Source organism: Podarcis cretensis, assembly GCF_951804945.1.
Source record: "Podarcis cretensis genome assembly, chromosome: 6".
Taxonomy (NCBI): Eukaryota; Metazoa; Chordata; class Lepidosauria; order Squamata; family Lacertidae; genus Podarcis; species Podarcis cretensis.
The window spans coordinates 85,292,085-85,317,127 of record NC_137175.1 but is presented as its reverse complement, the minus strand read 5'-3'; the positions used below and the strand labels follow the sequence as shown (position 1 = coordinate 85,317,127).

Below are 25,043 nucleotides of genomic sequence, written 5' to 3'. Positions count from 1 at the left end.
CCGAGGGCCTTCTGGTGGTTCCCTCACTGCCAAGTTATAGGAAACCAGGTAGAGGGCCTTCTCAGTAGTGGCGCCTTCCCTGTGGAATGCCCTCCCACCAGATGTCAAAGAGAACAACAACTACCAGACTTTTAGAAGATATCTGAAGGCAGCCCTGTTTAGGGAAGCTTTTAATGTTTGATGTATTATAGTATTTTAATTTTTTGGGAAGCCGCCCAGAGTGGCTGGGGAAGCCCAGCCAGATGGGTGGGGTATAAATGATAAATTATTATTGTTATTATTGTTGTTGCTGCTGCTGGTGGTGCTGCTGCTCTTGCTGCTGCTGCCTTCCTTTCCCCTCATGGTTCAAGCTGCAGCCTTTGCTGTCACACCATGCCATCCCTGTTTCTGTTGAAACATAAGTATGGCTGGCCATTTGAAATGATAGCAGAGGAGCTTCCCAACAGGTCAGGCATTGTGGCAAACCAGACATCATACTATTTTCACACAAGGGGCATGTTATCTATCCATTGTTTTCCTGCGTGCATTGCAGGGGGGAAAATGTGTTCATGATTGAGCTGCAAACCAGCTCTGAGTTGGTTTTGTCTTTGCCTTTGTAACACAACCACCTGCAGACATACCACAGGATCATACGCCCACTAGGAGTTGAATTAGTTTCTCCATGAGAGTTGTCACAGCTGGAACCAAACTGAAGAGAAAGAAAGCCTCTGCCTGGCACAGAAAGAAAAACTTCCTAAATAAATAACAGTAGGATTTAGGTGCTACCTCAAGGGACAGATGCGAAGGAACAAATAAGTCAACATTCTGTTTTAGATGCTTGGTAATAGGTCACTTCCCTGCTGCTCAGCTTATTGTAAACACTTCACATATCAGATGATGTATTCCCTCCGTGATTCTCTTGGAGCTGGTTTGATCCTCTTTGAGTCACTAAGCAATAGTACATCTGTAGCAGGCAAAGGCCTTCCCAAAGCAATTGCTCTTACTGCAGCACGAAGCTGATATGACTTTGCTAAACTCAAAAAGCCTTTTTGAGATTAGAATGAAGGTGGGTGCTGGCTACACACACATAACCAAATAAGACTTGCTGTGGTAGGAAAACTTCAAACAAGCTGAAACAAATTTTGAATTTTTGGACAGACTGGTTGATGAGCTCAAGCCACTTGTATTATTTCATATTTTAGCAGCATCAAGGAGGCTCTCACATCTTTGATAGTTTTATGGGGTTCATTTTAATTAATTTATGTTTTCTTCTTCTTCTTGCTTCATTCTCAAATGACTTCGCTTGCCTTCCTCTTATGGTCAATATATGCATCCCCACTGCTGAGGCAATGAGGAGGCAATCCTTCTCTTCTCAACTGATCTCTGCACAACACAGACTAGAAATGTCATTTTTGAGGCCTTCCGATTGCCAAAAGAAATGGGCAGTTTTCACTGGGGAAAGGGGGGAGGATGTTTACAAGAAGTATCCCGCCTGTCACTTACAAAATCTATTTGTAACTAGCATGCCATTTGGGTAGTTCACATCTTTTTGAAATATTGCTACAACAATTAAAAACTAAAAAAACCAGATATGCTTACTCCAGAACAATGTTTTTTCATATACTCTTTAGCACATCCCCATTCTTTTAATAATTTTTGGTCCGATTGTCCCCTTATGAATGCTGTGAGTCTTGCCAGATTTATATATTTACAAAATTTAATTTGCCATTCTTTCATTGATGGAATTTTTCTCCCTTTCCAATTTATTGCTATAAGCATCCTGGCAGCTGTTGTCGCACAGAGGAATACTTTCCTTTGATTGTCAGAAATATCGTTTGTGATTATATCTAAAAGGAATGCCTCCTGTTTTTTACTAAAAGATATTTTAAACATCTTTCTGATTTCTTCATATATTTCATTCCAAAATTGTTTAATAGGTCGGCATTCCCACCACATGGGAACATTGTACCTATTTCTTTCTTGCATCTCCAACAGGTATTTGATTTTAATTTGGAAATTTTAGCCAATTTTACCGGAGTTAAGTACCATTGGTACACCATTTTCATCAAATTTTCTCTGATTGTGTAGCATGCCGTAAATTTAATATCACATTAAATATCGGTATGTAATGAATGATGCTTTGCAGGGTTAAAGAAAGAGAAAAATGGTGTAAAAAGTATAAAGATAGAAGTAATCTACATTAGAGACAACAACTTAGAAAGAGTAAAAATTTTGAGGTCTTAGAACAGAGGAAGGAAGTCAATATGTGTATATGTATGTAATGACTAGATTAGAATGATATGGTTTTATTTCTGGATGTGTATTTTTTTGTTTTTTGTTCTTTTTTCGTTTATTTTTCTTGTTTGTATTGTTTTATTTTGGATTCAATGTTTGTAATTTTGTTGTAATTTTGTTGTAATTTTGCATTGAAAATAAAAAAATAAAAAGGTAAAACAGATTACAATCTCAGGGTTGAAACTTGTTCATGTCTTATCCACATATAGGGCAACTGGGTGTTGACTGGGGTGGGTGGCTTTGATGCCATGTTTTTAGGGCCATGCCTAGTGCCAGCTCCACTTCCTGTGTGGATTCCACTATGCATTGTCCACACTTGCCTATAAGGAAACTTCAGTCTGTGATCTCCGGCTCCTGTGCTGGATAGTCAAAGGATGGGGGACACCTAAAGTGATTGGTGTCCCTAACATGTGGGACCGACACATGAACAGAAGGTCCATTCGTGGCCGACTCTGGGGTTGCAATGCTCATCTCGCTTTAATGGCCGAGGGAGCCGGCGTACAGCTTCTGGGTCATGTGTCCAGCATGACCAAGCTGCTTCTGGCAAAGCAGAGCAGCGCACGGAAATGCCGTTTACCTTCCTGTCGGAGCGGTACCTTTGATGTGCTTTTGCACTGCTAGGTTGGCAGGAGCAGGGAGCGAGCAAAGGGAGCTCACCCTGTCGCGGAGATTCAAACCACTGACCTTCTGATTGGCAAGTCCTAGGCTCTGTGGTTTAACCCACATTGCCACCCGCGGAAGTGGTAAAAAAGAAAGATAAAGGACGCCTGAATGGTTAAGTTCAGTCAATGGCGACTTTGGGGTTGCGGCACTCATCTCACTTTTAGGCTGAGGGAGCTGGTGTTTGTCCACAGACAGATTTCCAGGTCATGTGGCCAGCATGACTGAACCGCTTCTGGCACAACAGAACAAACACTTTGATGGAAACCAGAGTGCAGTGGTACCTATTTATCTACTTGCACTGGCATGCTTTCGAAATGCTAGGTTGGCAGGAGCTGGGACAGAGCATCGGGAGCTCAACCTGTCATGGGGATTCGAACTGCCGACCTTCTGATCGGCAAGCCCAAGTGGCCCAGTGGCTTAGACCACAGCGCCACCAGTGCCCCTTTTACATGTAGAACTATACATTTGCAGCATCGGGTGCATCAGTTCAAAGAGGAATAAAACTAAAATCAAGGTCCTTTGGCCCTAACCAGTATGGACAATGGTTAGAGAAGATGGGAGCTGTAGTTCAGCAGTATCTAAACAGCACTACATTGTCTATGCTACAGGCTAATGGCACAGAGTGCTGGCCTAGGACTGTGGAGATCTGAGCTCAAATCCTGACTCAGACATAAAACGTTCTGGGTCATCACAGTCTCTCAGCCTAACCTACTGCACAAGGTTTCTGTGAAACAACCATGTACAGTGGTGCCTCGCAAGACAAAATTAATCCGTTCCGTGAGGCTCTTTGTATAGCGGTTTTTTCGTCTTGCGAAGCAAGCCCATTGACAGCTTAGCGGATTAGCGCTATTAGCGGTTTAGCGGCTTTTAGCGGATCAGCTGATAAGTGGCTTATCAGCGGATCAGATGATAAGCAGCTTAGGGCTTAGGAAAAGGGGGGGGAAGGGGAAAACCCCCGCAGGAACTCGCAAGACATTTTCGTCTTGCGAAGCAAGCCCATAGGGAAATTTGTTTTGCGAAGCGCCTCCAAAATGGAAAACCCTTTCGTCTAGCGGGTTTTCCGTCTTGCGAGGCGTTCGTCTTGCGGGGCACCACTGTATTCTGCCCTGAGCTGCTTGGAAGGAGGCAAGAGAGAAATTCAACAAACACCAGTATGTTGTCATGGCTTCCTCAAACTATCCTGTGAATTGTTGTATGAAGCAGCTGCTATGAATATGCTGACAGAAATATAATTTTGCAGTTTGCTGGGGAAGGAGAAACAACTGCAAAAGTAACTTCTGGTGTACATAATTGGCATGTGCACAGTAAACGAAGGTTTTAAAATATACTAGCATCACAATGCAATATGATCTGGGACTTTGTTTTGATCCCAGTGGTTTCATTTAGCTTGAATGCATGCAGAATTTGAAAATAAACTCTCCCTCTCTTGTCAGTGTCATTCTAAGGACTTTGACATTTAGTCAAGGTGACCACAAGTAGCTAACTTTTTCTCTCTCTCTTCATTTAACAAAATCGATAATGCAAATCGCAATGTCTTAGAAATACCAGGGCGAGGGTCAGCTTTATAGAAAATTCACTTTAACTTGCATCATTGCATCTTATTACAGAGAGAGGGTAGGGAGAAGTCACTGGTTTAATTAATACCTATGCTGTGTGGTGCTGAAGGGACAGCTTATACAGGCAGCTTGCCAGTGGGGGGCTTTTATTTTGCTTCGTTAATAAAGGGGAACAAATGGTCTAATTTGAAGCTTGCCTACTTGTCTTTTGTTAGGTGCCAAGCTGTCAATGCAAACACATGCAAGCATGGAAAGGGATTTTGACGCTCAGCAGCTACATCATGCCTCGGTGGTCATAACTGATAACTTGGTTGTAGTGCAGAACAAGTTCAGTTATTTTACATATAACATACATCAAAGCCCAGGATAAGTGTGGGGTTTTTTTGTTTTGGGGGGGTGTTCTTTCTTCCTTCTCCTCTTGTTCTTCTCATTCCAGCCTGGATATAAGATTCAGAAATTAATTCAGGAAAGCAACAATGCAAGGAAGCGGAGCAGAAAAAAGCCCACCTGAATCTTTGGGATGGGTGATGCATTTAAATGTGCATAAACACATGAATGTATCCCCTCTGAGATCAACCCCTGCAAAACTCTGAGCTGATCCTTCCTCAAGGAGAAATGAAAACAGTGGGAATTTTTAGGAAGAGGTATCAGTGGACAGGAAGGCATAGAGGATGAACAGTTTATTGGCCCAAGAACAGACACCAACAATGGGAAACATTTTAATAAAAATTCAGAGGAGCCTCTAAGACCTTCTGTCAAAACTGAAGCAGCAGGCCTAAGAAACTGCCCAGGTCAGGTAGCCCTAGAGTAAGTCCTCAAACTACCAGGTCCTTATCACTAAAGGAGTATCAACCAATTACAAGCTCTGCCATTACAGTGGAGAGAAGGAGAGGAGGATATGGAGCCTCACCAATGTATCACCTCTTCCCCATGTTCCTGCCATTTCAACAGTTTTAGAACCATGAGACCTTTAGTGTTCTGGGACAGCCCTCGTGACTCACAGAATTGTAAGGAAATTCTAAACTGCCATGTGAGTCTGTCAGAAAATCAGAATCCTCTTTCATGAGAGAAATTGGAGGCTAGGTTTTTGGCCCAGTGCAACACCCAAGATCACCATTGCCATAGAATCAGTGAGAAGGAGGGGGGGGGGGAGAAATGCCTTGATGCAATGAAATCCATACTGGGCTTAGTGGGGGGTGGTTGGTTTATTATTACTATTATTTGTATACCGCCGTATACCCGCAGGTCTCAGGAAGGTTAAAACATAAAATCACAATATAAAAACGCAAAATGCATAATAATAAATAAATAAAATGGAAAACAAAAACAACCAAGTAACCTCCCCACCTCTCCAACACATTTTAAAATGGCACTAGGTGTCAATCAGTCAAAGACCTGGTTAAAGAGGAACACCTTTGCCAGGTGCCTAATGTTAGGAGCTCATCCTACACTCGAGTAGGACCCTGGTAGGGACACATACATGACTGGCATGTTCTCTCCCTCCTGGTCAGTTGTTTGGGAGCTTCAAAAGCTTTCTTCTGCCCGAACATCACAGCGACCGATGCCAACAGACACTGACACATTTAGGGATCCGCAGAGTCTGCACAGTTTGCATGACAGACCTCAGCAACTCAGCATTTTGGCTAATCTACTTTATTTACATATAAACACACACGGAGCACTGCAACATGGCTCCCTCTCTCTCTAGCATCAGACAGGAAAGAGAAAAAGAACAAAGGACCATAGTCCCACTTCACGGAACACAGTAACACAAACATCCTGTCTCCGTCACTTCCCACTCTGTGGAGTCAAAACATATACCGTCATGTGATAGACAACAATCCCATGACTGCAATCATGGAGCAGGGATTCTAACACCTAAATATGTATAATGAAGGCTTCAGCTGAACCTCCCTAAAAGGACCTGGTAGCAACCTGACTTCCTGAATTATGATCAGAAGTGCTTCCTTAGCCAAACCCACAGGCTTCACACTTTAAGCCATTAGGTTATATAACTAAACTAAATGATAGCATTCATTTTCATGTCCCCTTCATACTGGGGGAATCTCACCCCCCTTCCCCATTTTTCAGATGATATACATCCATAGGGAAGTGTGTTATATGGATTTTGTGTTAAGTCGTTTTCTATTCCGCCATCAATCCTCAAAATTATAGTCACACTGACTTTGCCTCAACTGTGTATTCCCCGATGTTCCCTTCATCTGATGCATTTTAAAAGAATAAAGTCTTGTTCATTTTGTGTGAGAGAGGGAGAGGTGGAACAAAAAGGAAAACAACTTCATGTGAACAGTGTTGTTCTACTTGACCTTCAGTTTCCAATAATAGTTCGTAATACAAAGTATTTCCTCAGAACAGCTGTTGTGGATATGCTTCTGTGCCTCCCCGGGTTTAATGGCTTTTTAATAGGTAGAATTGTTTGAAGCATTCTGTCGTTGAAAAATATTTCTCACTTCTTAAATAAGGGAGAGTGTCTTATTGACTTTTAAAGAATTACACTATTTTTATGCATTGGAGCTGTTCTCACCTAATTTCTTTCCCACTTCTTTACTGCTGGAACAGTTAAGTAGATCTACAGGCAGCAATCCTATGCAGACTTCCTTGGAGTAAGTCTGATTCCTTTTTTACCTCATTGGGATCAGGCTGTTAGGGCACATTCACACAGAATGTGCTGATTAATGGATGGCAGGAAAATCAAGTGTGGGAATTTGCATGTGTGAATGAGAAACATCACCTTGAATCAGTTCAAAAGCTCTGTACTTGTCAGATTATTGGTGGTGCAGCAAGCATCAGGGCCCTCCTCAACTGTTATACAGTGGTGCCCCGCAAGACGAACGCCTCGCAAGACGGAAAACCCACTAGACGAAAGGGTTTTCCGTTTTGGAGGCGCTTCACAAAACGAATTTCCCTATGGGCTTGCTTCGCAAGACGAAAATGTCTTGCGAGTTCCTGCGGGGTTTTTTCCCTCCCCCCCCCTTTTCCTAAGCCCTAAGCCGCTTATCAGCTGATCCGCTAAAAGCCGCTAAACCGCTAATAGCGCTAATCCGCTAAACTGTCAATGGGCTTGCTTCGCAAGATGAAAAGACCGCTATACGAAGAGCCTCACGGAACGGATTAATTTCATCTTACGAGGCACCACTGTACTACTGTGACTGGCTTTTGGACTTGCTCAATGTTCTAGAACAGCTGTGTCTGTATTCTTTATTATTCTTTATTACACTTATTAGTTGCTTGTCACCTGAAGGTCTCCTCGTGACTTATGGCAAAGAACAATATACAGCACATAATAGGTAAAGGACCCCTGGATGGTTAAGTCCAGTCAAAGGCAACTATGGGATTGTGGCGCTCATCTCGCTTTCAGGCTGATGGAGCTGGCGTTTGTCCACAGACAGCTTTCCGGGTCATTTGGCTAGCATGACTAAACCACTTTGGCGCAATGGGACACAGTGACGGAAACCAGAGTGCACAGAAACACCATTTACCTTCCTGCTGCAGTGATACCTATTTATCTACTTGTGCTGGTGTGCTTTCGAACTGCTAGGTTGGCAGGAGCTGGGACAGAGCAACGGGAGCTCACCCCGTCGCAGGAATTTGAACCGCCGAACCGCCGACCTTCTGATTGGCAAACCCAAGAGGCTTAGTGGTTTAGACCACAGCACCACCCACGTTATGTACCTTTAGTACATAATACCATAGTGGGGGGGGAGAAGGGAAACCATATAATACATTAATATTTCATATACACTAACATCCTGGGGGGGGGACACACACACATACTAGCCATATAAATGCTAGTGAGCAACATTAACAAAAACTCAACCCCCCCCCAAGGAAAAAATCACTCACATTGAACCAACATCCCCCCCCCCCCAATTTAACCTGCCCATCCTATCCAGAAGTCTGGTGTCAAGGCCAGCTCTTACAAATTAGTAAAAGGTGAATTGGCAAAGATTGACTCAATCCCTCTTCCGCTCCCTTGGATCAAAAAGCCTTCTGTCCACAGAGGGGCACCAACTGTGTGCTCTGTTTGCAACACAGTTCCAACACTTATTTTAAGTTCTTTTCTTTTATATCCCTGGAGTCCAAGACTCAGGAACCACTGCTCAAGTCTTTGCTAGGGATAGGAAAGGAAGAAGCATTCATTGTCTTCACTTTTTGCAGCCAACTGATCCAATCTGACAGTTCCAAAGTAGCGTGCAACAAGTGTGCACAAAAATGTGCATTTTATGGTTAAAATGTGTATCTTCTGGGGAAATGCATTGCAAAGCACTGAAAAATTAGGATTAGTCTCAATTATTTTATGTATTATTATTGCTTGTGTATTTTTAGAAACCACCTTGGGAGCACAATGGCATGATGGATGTTCTACAGATTGGAGGAATAAACAGACAAATCTGCTTTATATTTTGGAAATTTGTTTGTTCGCTTTCTATTAAGATATCATTACTAAATATTGCATGAAACTTCCTGAGATAAAGGAGCAGGTTTTCATCTATGATTGGATGCCATTTTGCATCAAGATGGTGGACTAAATCTTCCAGATCCACATTTTTTTGTTTCTTAGAATTCCCTAGCAAAGATGAGTATGAGGCTGTTAATAAATAAATAACAGAAGATGAAAAACATTTTATCCAATAATTTGAGACATACCAGACAAAAGAGAATCAGTTTTCTTCCAACTGAACAGTTTCTGGAGGTGGAATAGAAGCAACGCAACAACTGACTTATCCCAGGAGCAGGACAAACATTTTATAAAGGTACAAAACACGAAGTTGAGTCTCACATCATCATTGTCAAGATGACTGGAAAATTAGTAGTCTGAACCAAACCAAAATGCTAATTTTCTTCTGCTTTAGAAAGATTAATTTTTGTGTGAGAGAAAGCTATGGAAGAATGCTTTGCTTAAACACATTCACCCATTTTTCCCTACCCAAAACTAAACAAATATCAAAAATCCATAGCTGTGCTTTCAAACAGATTCTGTAATAAAGTTGAATCAATACTACACATGGCTAGGAAATATAACCAAATAACAATGACAAACATGCAATTTATAATCCTATTTAAACACACTTTGAATTACTAATCTGCTACAAGTTATAGTATGTAATAGACATTTTAGCAAGGGAAAGGTGAAAATTTTCTCCTTAAGTGATGGAGATTTTACTCCTGTATCCCTAAAATTCTAGGGAAGGCTTTCCCGAGATACAGTAAAACCCTGTTATATTAATAATGCTTAGGCTTTCCTTCCATGTAAATTATTTCTCAAAGAGCTAACAAATAAAAAATTAGTGAGACTTAACACCATGTTGCTGTGTATCCCCATCTTTAAGAGGAGTTCTCCAATTTTACAGGAGTCTTGTAAACTGTTCAGGCCTCTTTGGAGGGAAGGGATTGCAGAATGCAGGATAAAGGATAAAGGTAATCAATTCCTCCCCCCCACCCCCAAGGGCTGTCTGATCATTTTGTAGCTACATAGCCAAGGGACCTGAGGAGAGTACCCCTAGAACCAGGCAAAGGGCCTTCTCGGTAGTGGCACCCTCCCATCAGATGTCAATGACATAAATAACTACCTGGCTTTTAGAAGACATCTGAAGGCAGCTCTGTTTAGGGAAGTTTTTAATGTGTGATGTTTTATTCTGTTTTTAATCTGTTGTCAGCCACCTAGAGTGGCTGGGGAAAACCAGCCGGATGGGTGGGATATAAATAAATTATTATTATTATTATTATTATTATTATTATTATTATTATTATTAGCTGAGGATGTGTTTGTCCCCATTTATGGGTGGGGGTGAATTTGTCACACCTCTCCTTGCCTAGAAAAAAAGTACAGGCAATATTTTCCTATGGGAGAATGTTATGGCCTGAGGGCAATTTTGCTCAATGGGGAAAGGTGGTGATAGACTATTTAAATCTGTTCTGCCCTGCATTCTCCCTTCTTAATCAGCAACAACCCTCTCGTCCTTTTTCAGTGTGGGCCTACAAGCTAGTCTTCTGCTTTCCAGAGGCTGAGTAGATATATTTTTGGGAGACTCTAATTTGCTCTGGGTCTTCTCTTTTTCACCTACTCCACACTGTTGAGTGATGTTGTCTGTTGGAGTGATGTTCCTTCAATTTGGGTAATTGGCATATAGTCTGGACAGGTGAGAAGATTTCAGAAACGATGGCAGTGTTGGGTTGTGGGCATCTTTTAGTCACTGTTATCAGGCATGTCAGGCATGGCCTGTGGGTACTGGGGACCTTTTGACCTGATGGGCACATTGGAGTGAACTATGGTCAACAAGGCTATATGAATAAATGAGTAAATTAAGATACTTTGGAGTATGCAGAAAATATATGTGTGTAAATTAAGGAACAGCAGAAAGATGGGGAAGGAAGTCAAATTTTGAAATGTTAAAATGATTGAAAAATAATTGAAATGTATAAAATTGAAAATCGTAAATAATAAAAAAGGAATATCCCCCTGGACATTTTTGTCCTCCAGGAAGAAAGCCACAAGTGGGGCGCCACAGGGTTATGTCCTGGGGGCATCGTGGAGAACTGAGCACATGCTAACAAAATTAATTTCAGTAGGGACAAATGTAAGGTTTTGCATTTAGGCAGAAAGAACCAGATTCACAAATATAGGGGGGGGGCAACCTGGCTTACTAGCAGTACAAGTGAAAAGGATCTAAGGTCTTGGTGGTCCACAACCTTAACATGAGTCAACAGTGTGATGCAGCAGCAAAAAAAGCTAATGCTATTCTAGGCTGCATCAACAGAGGTTTTGTGTCCAGATGAAGGGAAGTAATCGTGCCACTCAATTCTGCCTTGGTCAGACCACACCTGGAATACTGTGTCCAATTCTGGGCACCACAATTTAAGAAGGATGTTGTCAAGCTGGAACATGTGCAGAGGAGAGTGACCAAGATGATAAAGTGTCTGGAAACTAAGCCTTACGATGAACGCTTGAAGTATCTGGGTATGTGTGCTGGTCCAGTGGGTTACCCGAGAGGCGGAGTCCAAGTCCGGTCCATGGTCAAAGGTGCAACATGGAGGCAGTCCGTAGTAGCTGACACTGGGTGCAGGGCAGGGAGTTGGGTCAGGAACAGACATGCAAGCAGGGAGCCAGGGCGGGTAAGGAGCTCTGGCAGAAATGTAGGACAGGGTTCAGGCAGGAACTAGCAACAAACAATGGTTGCTCCCGCAACTTGGGACTGGGGCTGGCCAGCTTTTATCTGCCTCGAGGCATAGGGCGGCCCTGATCCTCTGGTGACTCGCCTCTCCTGCCCTGGAGGCCAGCACTCCTCCTGTGGGAACTTAGTTCCCTCCACCTCTCTGCCCTGAGTCTCTGCAGCTCAGGAGAGACTGGAGGGTTACCGGACCCAAAGGCAACCTCAGCTTCCTCTGATGGGGCTGAGAGTGAAGCACCTGCAGGCAATGGGTCCTCCATCACCTCAGGAGCCAGAGCAGACTCAGGATATTTCCGTTCCACCTTAAAAGGGAGCAGGCTTTGTGAGTCACAGAGTCTGCGTATTTCCTGTTCACAGGAAGTTTATGTTTTCTATTCCTTTCGTTTCTCTCTCTGTGCCTGAACACGCAAGCAGGCAGTCATGTTTTTTCCTTTGTTCTGACCAACGCTGAATAAACTTCTAAATAATGCTCTCCTGCGTGCATCTTTCGCTGTACGAATTGTGCTGATAGAGCGTGCATCAGCTCTGGAATGTGGCAAGCTATTTTCTGGAGCTCGTGTCGCTAATTGCTGATACTGTATCTACGGGAGATCGATGGATCGTCCGGAGGCGACGTGGGGGCCATGATGGGCTTTATCTCCCTGGCAGTATCCCAACAACCGGACCCAAAGGCAACCTCAGCTTCCTCTGATGGGGCTGAGAGTGCAGCACCTGCAGGCAATGGGTCCTCCATCACCTCAGGAGCCAGAGCAGACTCAGCTGATGCCTGCACTTGAGGATCCAGCACAGTTGAGGACCCTTCAGGCTCATGCCACAGCCCCGGCTCAATTGGTTCTGGAGGCGGGGAATCCTGTGCAGGCTGGGATCCCTCAGGTTCAGCATCCGAGTCCAAATCCCAGGCCATCACAGTATGTTCAGCCTGGAAAACAGGAGTCTGAGAGGAGATCCAATAGCCATCTTCAAATATCTTAAGGGCTGTCACATGGAAGAGGGAGGATGCTTATTTTCTCCTGCTCTGGAGGGTAGGACTCGAACCAATGACTTCAAGAAAGGAGAGATTCCAACTAAACATTTGTAGAAAAAAACTTTCTGACAGTAAGAGCTGTTTGGCAGTCGAACAGACTCCCACGAGAGGTGGCTGGCCATCTGTCAGGGATGCTTTCACTGAGATTCCTCCATTGCAAGGGGGTCGGACTAGATGACCCTTGGGTCCCTTCCAGCTGTACGATTCTAGGAATTTGATGCATCTAACCTAACTTATTTCAAAGGATTGTTATGGGGATTAAATGATGATGATGAGGAGAACCATGGATGCTATCTTGCACTCCTTGGAGAGAAAGTTGGGCAAAAAAAATGTAATAAAAGTGCTTGATAGAAGAGGTGCCTTATATATATTTCATTTATGATTTTCAGTTTTATACAAACCATGCATCAAAAAGAAACTGCAGTCTCTGTTGTGCCTCATTCCTTTTTTATTTTTTTATGATTTTCAATTTTATACATTTCAATAATTTTACAATCATCTTAACATTTCAAAACTTGACTTCCTTCCCCCTTTCTGCAATTCCTTAAATTTGTTTTTTTTATATTTTCTGCATATCCAAATTAACTTTATTTGCTCATTTATTCAGCTACTTTAAATACTCTTATAAAACTGCAGGTTGTTACAATAATCCTGCCAATCTTCTTATCTGTTTACAGTTTATTTCTAAATATTCAATAAACCATTTTCATACATGAATAAATTTCTACACAATTTAGGTAGTTTTGTCCCTATAATTCCTAAAAGAAAACCTTCTGGGGTTTTTAAAAAAATAAAAGTTATTTTGTACATCCTTTTCAATTCATTATATATCATTTCCCAGTAAGCTTTAACCTTACTGCAAGACCACCATATATGATAAAAAGAACCCTCTTTCTCTTAGCACTTTTAACACTTATTTGATTTTGATTTATACATTTTTGCCATTTACTCGGTGTTAGGTACCATTGACATAACATTTTCATATAATTTTCTTTCATGCATGTAAGTTTTATATCCATATTCCACAATCGTTCCCATGCTCCCATATCTATATTATAACCAGTATCTATTGCCTAATGTATCTATTGCCTAATTCCTAATCTATTGAGGAATTTACTTGCTCATCCTTGGTCTCTCATTCGAATAATGTCTTATACATTTTAGACAACACTTTTACATTACATTCCAACAGATCTCTCTCCAGTTGTGATATTTGTTCCCCAAACCCTTGTATCATAGCTTTCTTAAATAATTGGTTCAAATGATGTAAAATTGCCTGATAATTTCTTAAATTCTTTTAATTGATACTGTCCTCTCTTGTTTTAATAAAAAAATATATAAAATGTTTGTTATCTAGATTTTTTATTTTTCCGGTAAGATTTGCCATTTCTGCATTTTCCATAAGTTTTTGTATCCATTCTTCTTTCGCTGGGACTTCTTCTTCTTCTTTCCATTAACACGACTAAAGACTAGCATATTTGTAATACAACTTTCGTTAGAATAGAAGAAAAAATATTTAATTGGGGAAGGAGGAACTGGGCCTTGGGGGGGAGAGCTCAGCTTGAGCTGCTGGCCTCACTGTTGCCGCTGCCTGGAAGAGAAAAGAAGAGAAAATATTCTTAATATTTTCATTTATTATTACTGCAAGGATCTCCAAGTGGCCCACATTATTCTCCCTTCCTCATCCAATCCCTAAACTCTTCTTAAATCAGGGAGCTGCCTCCCACCCACCCCCAGCCAACCACATTCTCTCTGGCCTCCCTGTTCTTCGTGAACAAAGATCAACACTCACCACTGGTGGAAGCACTGGTGGCATCCATCCCCTGGTTCCTCAGTCTCACATAAATCGTTCTTAATTTTATCCTCCTCCCATCTACGATGACGCTTTCTTCCCTCATACAGTCCAGGAGATGGATTTTGATCGAGTGGCAACAGGAGGCCAGCAGCTCTCTCATCCTGCACAGACTGGAACATCTGGTGGCTTCCATCTCCTGGGCCCTCGGTCTCACATAAATCCTCTGAACTCTAATCTTTCTGCCATCAACCACAATCACAGTCAATCACAGTATCCTCCTCCAAACGGTCCAGGGGATGGATTTTGATGGCACGGCAGCAGGAGGCCAGCAGCTCTCTCATCCTGTGCAGACAGCGGGATCTAGGGAAGAAAAGGAAGAAGGTCACAAAATGGATTATAGTTATTTCCTCGATACTCTCTATCTATGCACTGCAAGCCATTTCCCTCAAAGCATCTAAGGGGGCCCTGAGGACAATCTTTAAATATAATTCTAACCATGACCTGGTTCCCTATGTTTCTAAAACTTAAGGGATAGCAAAAGAAACAGACTTTGGAAAGAATAAGAGATCCAACTTACAAGTAGGATGAAGAAATCTTCATTTTTTTCAGCAAACACAATTCACCCAAACCAACTTGTTTCTCACTCAATAACCTCAAATAGTTGCTCTACCCAAAGTTCTCAGCCAGTCAATCAGCAGGGGACGTGTCACAATAGAGGACATGGTTACTTTAGCTACCTTCCTTAACAATAGGCATTGTTCCCCTTAATATTTATTTTTCAAATATATCTTTCAGTGGGTTAAGTGGTTTTATTCAATTTATTTAGAAAAGATCTAGAGCTGACTTCATCCAACATGGCGCATTTCTGGACAGGACAAGAAACACCTTGCAAACACACACACTTTTCAACATGGAGGGGTCACCAAGGGAAAACACTTCTGGCCTAGATGACGGCTGCTGTTTCTCACTTAAGAGTTAAAAATAATCCGTCTCAACACCCTGTAGTAATCTGTCCAGTATTATGATGGCCAGGAGCAGGCCTTCTCCCTTAGACCTCCTTGTCCCCCTGTTTCTTTCAGTTTCTGACCAGTGTATTCTGCCTGCCAATAAACAGCTTTCCTTAGGTTGCAAGGAAATGAAATGTTATGCGTTTGTGGGTGCCAGACTCCCCTTTGCCATATGTTCCTGGGTGCCAGGCACTGAATCCCTGGACACCGAATATCTGGGGATTTGATCTAAGCCTTGTTTAAAGGAACCCCAAGCTCTAGATTTGATTATTGGTTATTAAAAACTGGTTAAAACCCTTTTATTTCATTTACAAAAGTCTGACATGTGATTATGATAAAGGTTTATAGACAATGGGTGACACATATATTGATCCTTCTTGTAAGTTTTTATTTGTCTACTTTAATGTATTATTTATCTATAGTAATCAGTAAGGAGTTGGGGTGGGAAGCAGTTTTGAATATGAAACTGGTGGATGACTGTCATTAATCCAGATCCATTTCATAGAATCATAAAATATTAGAGTTGTAAGGAACCCAAGGGTCATCTAGTCCCACAAGAAGTAGTGGGCTCTCCTTCCCTGGAGGTTTTAAACAGAGGTTGGATGACTATCTGTCATGGAGGCTGCATGGCAGGTGATTGGACTAGATGACCCTTGGGTTCCTTCCAGCTCAAAGATTCTGTGATTCTATGAAGTTGAGCTGAATTAATGACAGCCATCCACCAGTTTCATATTCAAAACTGCTTCCCACCCAACCCCTTACTGATTACTATACATAAATTATACATTGGACATATAATAAGTTACGAAAATGATCAATAAATGTGTCACCCATTGTCTATCTCCCTTTATCGTAATCACGTCAGATTTTCTTTTGTGAATGAAATACAATGGTTTCAACCAGTTTTTAACAGCCAATAATCAAATGTAGAGCTTCGGGTACATTTAAACAAGGCACATATCAACTCCCCAGATGTTCAGTGTCCAGGGGTTCAATGCCTGGCACCCAGAAACTCATAACATTTCACTTCCTTAAGGGGAACAATTCATATTGTTAAGCAAGGTAGCTAAAGTAATGGTGTCATGTGCTCCATTGTGACAGGTCCCCTGCTGAGTGACTTGGCTGAGGAATCTGGGAAGAGCAACTATTTGAGGACAGTTGCTCAGAAGAAAAGAGGTTTTTCAGAAAATGCAACTGACACAAACAATGAAGATTTCTTCATCCGGCTTATAAGTAGGATCTCTTATTCTTTCCACAGTCTGTTTCTTTTGATATCCGTTAAGATTTAGAAATATAGGGAATCAGGTCATGGTTAGATTAATTTTTAAAAATTGTCCTCAGAGCCACCTTAGATGCTTTGGGGAAAATATCTAGAACCCATTCCCTGATAATTTTCCCTCTTCTTCCCTAGATTTTGAAGTCTCCAAAGACTCTGTGGGCTGCTAGTCTCCTGCTGCTGAATTTGGAAAATACACCCCCTGGTCTGTGAACAGTGGGAGGAGGTTGAATGTAATCAAAATGGGAAGCTGGAGGTGGTAAAAATAAGACAAATATATGTAAGACCATATGACCAGGGGATGGATGCCACCAGTGCTTCTACCAATGGAGAGTGTTGATCTTTGTTCACGAAGAACAGGGAGGCCAGAGAGAATCTGGTTGGCTGGGGGTGGGTGGGAGGCAGCTCCCTGATTTAAGAAGAGTTTAGGGATTGGATGAGGAAGGGAGAATAATGTGGGCCACTTGGAGATCCTTGCAGTAATAATAAATGAAAATATTAAGAATATTTTCTCTTCTTTTCTCTTCCAGGCAGCGGCAACAGTGAGGCAAGCAGCTCAAGCTGAGCTCTCCCCCCCAAGGCCCAGTTCCTCCTTCCCCAATTAAATATTTTTTCTTCTATTCTAACGAAAGTTGTATTACAAATATGCTAGTCTTTAGTCGTGTTAATGGAAAGAAGAAGAAGAAGTCCCAGCGAAAGAAGAATGGATACAAAAACTTATGGAATATGCAGAAATGGCAAATCTTACCGGAAAAATAAAAAATCTAGATAACAAACATTTTATATATTTTTTTATTAAAACAAGAGAGGACAGTATCAATTAAAAGAATTTAAGAAATTATCAGGCAATTTTACATCATTTGAACCAATTATTTAAGAAAGCTATGATACAAGGGTTTGGGGAACAAATATCACAACTGGAGAGAGATCTGTTGGAGGCCAGAGAGAATCTGGATCTTGGGGTGGGGGGCAGGCAGTTCCCTGATTCAAGAAGAGTTCAGGGATGGGATGAGGAAGGGAGAATAATGTAAGCCACCTTGAGATCATGACAATGCACACACTTTTTAGACATGCATCATTTCACGACACAGTAATTCAGTTTTACTACCATAAACGTGACGGAAAAGGGACCCCTATCCATTAGGTCCAGTCGCGGACAACTCTGGTTGCGGCACTCATCTTACCTTACTGGCTGAGTACAGCTTCTGGATCATGTGGCCAGCATGACTAAGCCGCTTCTGGCAAACCAGAGCAGCGCATGGAAATGTCATTTACCTTCCCGCCGGAGTGGTACCTATTTATCTACTTGCACTTTGACGTGCTTTCGAACTGCTAGGTTGGCAGGAGCAGGGACCGAGCAACGGGAGCTCACCCCGTCACGGGGATTCGAACTGCCGACCTTCTAATCGGCAAGTCCTAGGCTCTGTGGTTTAGACCACAGCGCCCTTTCCAGCCTCAGGAGGAGTAAAGGGAGCATTCATGCAACACATTCATGCGCTGCAGCCAATACTCTAACATGTCGTGACACACAGTTGGGAAAGCTCTGCTCTAACCACTACACAACACAGCTCTTTTGATCCAAAGAAAGAAACATAAGAATAGCATTCTCTCTATTGTTGATAGGTGGATCAATTGAACCAAGTGGTAGCAAGGAAAATAGAACATGTACAAAAACCCGCACACCCCACACCCACCCCACACTCCTGCAAACAAAGGATGGAGGGGGAAGAGTGCATTTGTTGCCAGGGGGGTGGGGATCAGCTTTGTTGAGTGACCTAGCAAAGTCTCTCCGTTTCTGAGTGCAAAGCTGAGTGGATATGATTTCCGCACTGCACACACTTCCGCAAGGCACTCTCCTGCAAATGGGATGCTGCTGCAGCTCAGAAGATGCCCTTATCTCGAAAAGCCAAAAGTGTAGAATACAACAAGGCAGAGGAAGAAGAGGAACAACTTCAGAACGATGTGGCTAAGTGTCAGAGGCAGCCACAATAAAAGGAGGGGGGGGGAGAGAGAGAGGGGAGGCAGTTGTAATGGAGACTGAAAAGGAACATTGGCAAATCAGACTTTCTCTTTCACAGGTAGGAGAATGGCTTTGAAAAAAGCCGAACTTGTGCAGTTCCCATTGTGCTTCTGTGGGCGGGAAGGGGGGCAGGCCAGGTGGACAGAATCCAAAGATGAACAAGCTGCCTGCACACTGTGTAACTGTCCTTTGTGAAGACTTCCAAGAAACTGTCTTAAAAGGAGGAACGAGCGCAGGAAGGAATACTGATGAGGGACCCTGGCCTAATAAAGAGTGGAAGCAGACATTGTAGGCTGCAACCTACAGATTGCTTACATAAGGGTAGCAGTACTGAGTTCAACAGGATTACTCTGGAGAAAGTGGCTGGACGATAAAGACATCTCTCCACGGAAACTGAGGCATTCAGAGGTTTCTCCCCCTGCCACACTCCCCTGTTTTAAACAAACACTTCAGAGTACAATTCCACATGAACCAATTTGATAAGATTAATGGAGTCTGCTTTATTGAGTCTATGGATGGACACTCTGCACCACAGACAAGCTTTTGAGAATTCATTCAGGGCTTAACACAGGGGCTCCAAAGGTGCCAATGTGTATGCCATTAAAAATGACAAAGGAGACAGCAATGGTTAGGTATATAAAATCGCTCAGTATATAAAGTTTCAGCCAGTAAAATGTTGCAAACCAGAATCCCTCTCCCCATGCTATTTAAGATAAGCCCTAACCTTTGGCCCTCCAGATGTTTTGGACTACAATTCCCATCATCCCTGACTACTGGTCCTGTTAGCTAGGGATCATGGGAGTTGTAGGCCAAAACATCTGGAGGGCCAAAGGTTGGGGATGCCTGCCCTAAGCCAACATGCGGCGAGTGCATGTGGGGGTTCTGTCCCTTGTTGCTGCCGCCACCGTTTCTGAAGCAAGTTATGATGGCCTTTGAAGAAGCTGCGGTCTCCCTCAGAGTGAGGCATTCTGGGTAAGATAGCTGAGAGAGCCCCCCGTGCCCTGGTGTGGTTTGCCTTAGCAATTAAAATGCTATAGATTTAGAAAGTAAGCTTAACACTACTAAGTTAGTCAGTGACTTTCAACTCCCCACCTCCCTTAAATTTAAACTAGTGGTTGTGGAAACCGACAGTGCCACAGGCACTCTCACGAGCACGTTGTTCTGAGGAAGCACTGCCTTGGCTTTTGCTAGAGTGAGACCTGGAGGAAGGCGTAGTGGTCCTGGCGGTGGCAGCAGAAGCAGCCCACTCATGGAAAAAATGAGCAGTGCAACCGGAAAACAATTTCCTGCATCTGAGAAAAATCGGCTTGGACCTGTCTCATTGTTCCATTCACAGTAGCACATGTTAGAAGGAAAGAGAAAAACCTCATATTCACATCCCTGTAATAAGCTTGGCTGGACTGGTCTTGTTCAGGCTGTGAGGTCTCCAAAATCCTCTTTGCTAAGGTGGCGAGCCCATGCAAACAATTATCATTTGTCACCCAATTTACACAGAAGTGACCCGAAAATGTCACAAAAACATCACAAAAAAGGGGTGGAACAGGGTCTTTGAAGGTTGTCTCAATGGCTCTTGCAGTACCTCAGAACATAACCCTGTGTAAATTGGGGGTGGGAGTGGTTGCTTGTTCTTTGTGTTGAGAATATTTGAGTATTTTCTCCTGTTTTGAAACCGGTTTCATTTGATAGAAGACTTATTAAACTCACTGTAACCTTTCAGAATATAATAGGGGCAAAGCAGTACTGCCCACAGTAAGATTAATCACTGACAGCAAGGGAAATGGGGAACATATTTCCTCATCTGCAACCTCTGCCCTGGCAGCAGACCTGGTTTCAGCATCAAAGGGGAATGTCGGGTATGGCTTTGTCCCGCTTTGCCATTCTAGTGAAAACGTGGCCTTTCCTTACTTCCCATCTGCAACAGACACTCTCTGCAGGGTAGTTTATTAATTATCCCTAAATATAAATAGAAATCAGCAGGTGTGTGAGTTTCTAGAAATGGCACTTTAATTGAATTGCCGAGCTATGCTTGCACTGGACCATCAGTCGTTACACATGCATGCTCAAAATAAAAACACAAATAAATGTTCCCATACCCCACCCTATATTCTTTTAGATTGGTTTTATCCGCACGGGTCCTTTTGCATTTCTTTTTTTAAAAGACTCACTGTAAAATGGGATTTTACTGCATGTTTGTCACTCAAGTGGATGATGGCAATTCTAGTAAAGGTAAAGGACCCATGGATGGTTAAGTCCAGTCAAAGTGTAGCACCCTGCTTGTGGTTAACGCTTAGCTGGAATGAAATATTCAACGCAGCAATAGAGAAATTAAAATAATAATTTATTTATCAGACAAATAAATGATAGGCACAGTGGTATATGGTTACCAAAGCTCTGCCTGTCCTCCAGCCCTGATGGCCAGCACTTATATTTCCTCAGCCCAGCCCCCTTGCTCCTCCTTTGGCTGCCTCTGTCCAATCAGCCTGGTTGAAATTCCTATTGGCTGTTTGCTAGAACCAATCATAAAAGATACACCCATTTCCTATTACCTTTTATGGGAGACAAAGAGCTATATTTCCTTCTATCCATAAATGGCAGACAAGTAGCCATATATCTTACATTTGCCTCGACAAGGCACCTTAATTACCAGATCACCTTTTGCCCTTGTTGCCCCTGCATTCCAAAACAAATGGCTAAAACAGATGGCTCGTGGTATTAAGTTCTATCTAAACAGAGATCTTACTATTTACCAACTCTTAATTAGTGTTTTTGCAGCTTGATTTTATTCTGTAATATGTTGGGTCAGTGTAACCTTTGCTCCCAGCCTGTATTTCCCTTTTATAAGCTTGAGAAACCTGTCTCCTGCTACTACTATAAATCAGGGGGGCCCTTGTCCAGGAGGATAAACAACTGCCAAAGTCCTTAGCCAGCTGGTTTTCTGCCTGGCACGAAACATTTGCAAATCTTTAAGCTCATTTTAAAATACGGGCCTTGATCAGATGCCTCAAAAGATGACTATGGGGTTGGGCTCATCTCGCATTCAGGCCGAGGGAGCTGCCGTTTGTCCACAGACAGCTTTTTGGGTCATGTGGCCAGCTTCTGGTGTAACGGGACACCGTGACGAAAAGCAGAGCACATGGAAATGCCATTTACCTTCCCGTCACAGCGGTATCTATTTATCTGCTTGCACTGGCATGCTTTCGAACTGCTAGGTTGGCAGGAGCTGGGACAGAGCAATGGGAGCTCACCCCGACATGGGGATTCGAACTGCTGACCTTCTGATTGGCAAGTCCAAGAGGCTCAGTTGTTCAGACCACAGTGCCACTTGTGCTTTTATATGAGCTCTACTTCTAGCCCCATGAGGCAGTGGTTATTTTGGAATCCCAAAAATTCATAAGTCCAACTTGATGCTGGGCAATGCATTTGAGGAGGATTCTAAAATGGCTGTCTCCTCAAAAGGATGAGTGGTTCCCATAGAGAAGTATCTGCACTTGCTTGGGTAAGGATGTGGGAGGGGGAAGGGGTGATGGGGGAAAGAAAACAGAGCAAAGGGAAGTAGGGTAAGAGTAACTGGCAGGGAAGGGTGGAGAAGCTAGCAAGGAGGAAGGAAAGCATCAGACAGGGATCAGGGAAAAAGGAGAAGTAAACAATTTATTAGTGTGTCTTAGGGTGATATTGAGAGAGGAGGGTAACCATTTTCTGAATGGTCTTATCCCCACACGGTATAGATTTTAATGCTTTAATTTCCAACATACCCCAAGTCGTGAGCTACATTCAGGTCCATAATCAAGAGACAGAAGAATGGAAGCTGCTCTTCACAAACACTGAAATGAATCTACAGTTTTCTTCAAAACACTAATGCCCCATGTTCATATGGTGGCAGCAGCAATGAAAGGGAATGAGGGAATATGTATTCAGCAGCTGTAGAAAGACAACAATCTTCCACCCAATGAAAGAAATTCATAATTTTCACTGGGGGAAAGGCAAGGAAACCCCAACCTAGTGCAAACCTGGTTGGGAGGGGAGGAATGGTTTTCAGTTCTAGTCCACCAGTGACCCAAATAGCTCAGTGAAGGCTAACTTAAGGTTGGGTGGGAAACTCATGGGGCAAAATGCTCCTGAACTCCAGTGTGGGAAGTTTCTACTCCCTCCCACTCCCATGGGGATCCATGGAGATCATGACATGTGCAAAAAACTCTTGCCCACCATTGCTCCTTACCAGCCATGGGCAAAGGGGTTCCAGGACCTAATTTGGCCTAGAATGCAGCTTCTTTGGGGGGTTAAGGTTACCAGATTTTTTTTTCAATGAATCCGGGGGCACTTTTCAACTTCCTACTAAAGAAGATGGATTTTGTCAGGGGACTGATTTGTAAATCTGGGGTCTGTCCCCAGGAAACAGGGACATCTGGTAACCTTAGGTGAAGTGTGATTATGTTACAGTAGAAGAGACTACATGTGCCATCAGAACCTTGTGTGTCATTTCATGCAAGACTTCTGCAAAAAAAAAAAAAAAAAAAAAAGCATAGAAAGCTTATTGCCAAAGAGAGAAGCTGCTGTTCGTTTTTAAAGGTGACTTTCCTCATATCTTTGGTGGTATGAACTCCTGCTTTGGAAAAGCATGCATGCAAACTCTTTTACATACTTATAGATCATCTATGAATCTTTGCTGGCACCATGTTAGTTGCCAGTTTTCTCAGGAAGTTGTTCCTATGAAAGGGTGGCTTTACTTTTGGGAATCAGGAAACTTTTTCTTTCTTTCCCAACGTAAGCATTTTGTGTGTGTGTGTGTGTGTGTGTGTGTGTTTTGGGGGGGAATCATTGTGGAGGAGAAAAAGTAGATTGTTTAGCAGTCTAGGCTAACCTACATTTCTTTCTCTGTCATTTCTATAACTCTTTACCAGACAGCCATCAATTTTTCATTCAAATTATTTCAGATATTTGTGACTAACCTACATTTGTGCAGTTCTGGCAGCTCTGGATTAAACTTGTCTCTGGAGAAGATATGTATATCAAATGTGCAACATAATTCTCATGCAAATGTCTTATCTGAAAATGAATGGTCAGGAAAGAAATATATGTTTTTTTCAAAGATTATCACAAAATTGTTCTATTGCATAATTTTAAAAATGTGCCATGGAACCAGGGGGTAGGGGGGAAAAGCTGGGATTTGTTCTTTCAAATCAGTAGCAACATGATCATAGCTTGTGCTCTCCACCCACTTGTTTTAAAATAGCACAATGCTGAATTCCACCCCTTTACTACAAACATTTCAACATAAATTAACATGAATGTTATACTTCAGCCGATGAACACACAGGGCCATTTCCTGTATAGAATATGCATTTCCGGAATAAAATGCACAATTAAAAGAAGGATTTATAAGTGGTTCAGTGGCAGTACAGTGAGCAAAGGAAAGTGTCTGTAAAAAGTGTGATTTGCCCACAGGAATCCATATAATCCAGGACACCGAGCAAAATTTTGAGTGCTAAGTGTTCCCTCCCTGATGCTTGAGTAAAGAGAATGCGAGAGGACGGCAAGCTTGCACTGAAAACCTCATGGAGCAACATCTTGAGAGGGGTGTTTTTAGCTCCCCCCACCCACCCTTTGCTTTGGAAGCCTTATAAGAAACTGCTGAAGGAGAGGGCAATAGGGAACATCAAGGGAGGGGGGTTTCTAGGACTAAAGAGAAATTCCCTTGTTATTTTTGCATGCTTTTTTTTTTGTTGGGTGCTGCATGCTTTTTAAGTACAGTGGTACCTCGGGTTACAGACGCCTCAGGTTACAGATGCTTCAGGTTACAGACTCCACTAACCCAGAAATAGTACCTCAGGTTAAGAACTTTGCTTCAGGAGGAGTACAGAAATTGGGCGGCGGCGGTGCGGCGGCAGTAGGAGGCCCCATTAGCTAAAGTGATACCTCAGGTTAAGAACAGTTTCAGGTTAAGAACGGACCTCCAGAACTAATTAAGTTCTTAACTCAAGGTACCACTGTAATCTTGTTATATTTATAGTATTGGAATGTACCATATTTTTCCGTGTATAACACACACCCATGTATAAGACACCCCCTTTTTTGGGAGACTCAAATTTAAGAAAATAGGGAGATATGGTCCAGAGTTGTTGATTTCTTTTTTTGGGGGGGACGGAATGCAGAAAATCACTAACCTGGATGACAAACGCTCAGAATTGCTCGTCGCAGAAGCCAACTGCCGTCTGCCTGCTCGCCAAAAGCAGCCGGAATT

General features: G+C 42.6%; 1 long non-coding RNA gene across 3 annotated transcripts in view; it reads right to left on the bottom strand.

Moving 5' to 3' along the window:
* The window catches only part of LOC307218921, a 31,512-nt gene that overhangs the window by 5,810 nt on the left and 659 nt on the right, over nt 1-25,043 (bottom strand). Inside the window, exons 1-2 of one of the 3 annotated variants that reach the window (XR_013840140.1) lie at nt 24,967-25,038; nt 23,752-23,848 (exon numbers count right to left, since the gene is read on the bottom strand). This is a non-coding gene — a long non-coding RNA (uncharacterized lncRNA). Of the gene's footprint in view, nt 1-23,751; nt 23,849-24,966; nt 25,039-25,043 lie in introns of those variants that run through there. The other 2 variants (XR_013840138.1, XR_013840139.1) reach the window with 2 other exon arrangements.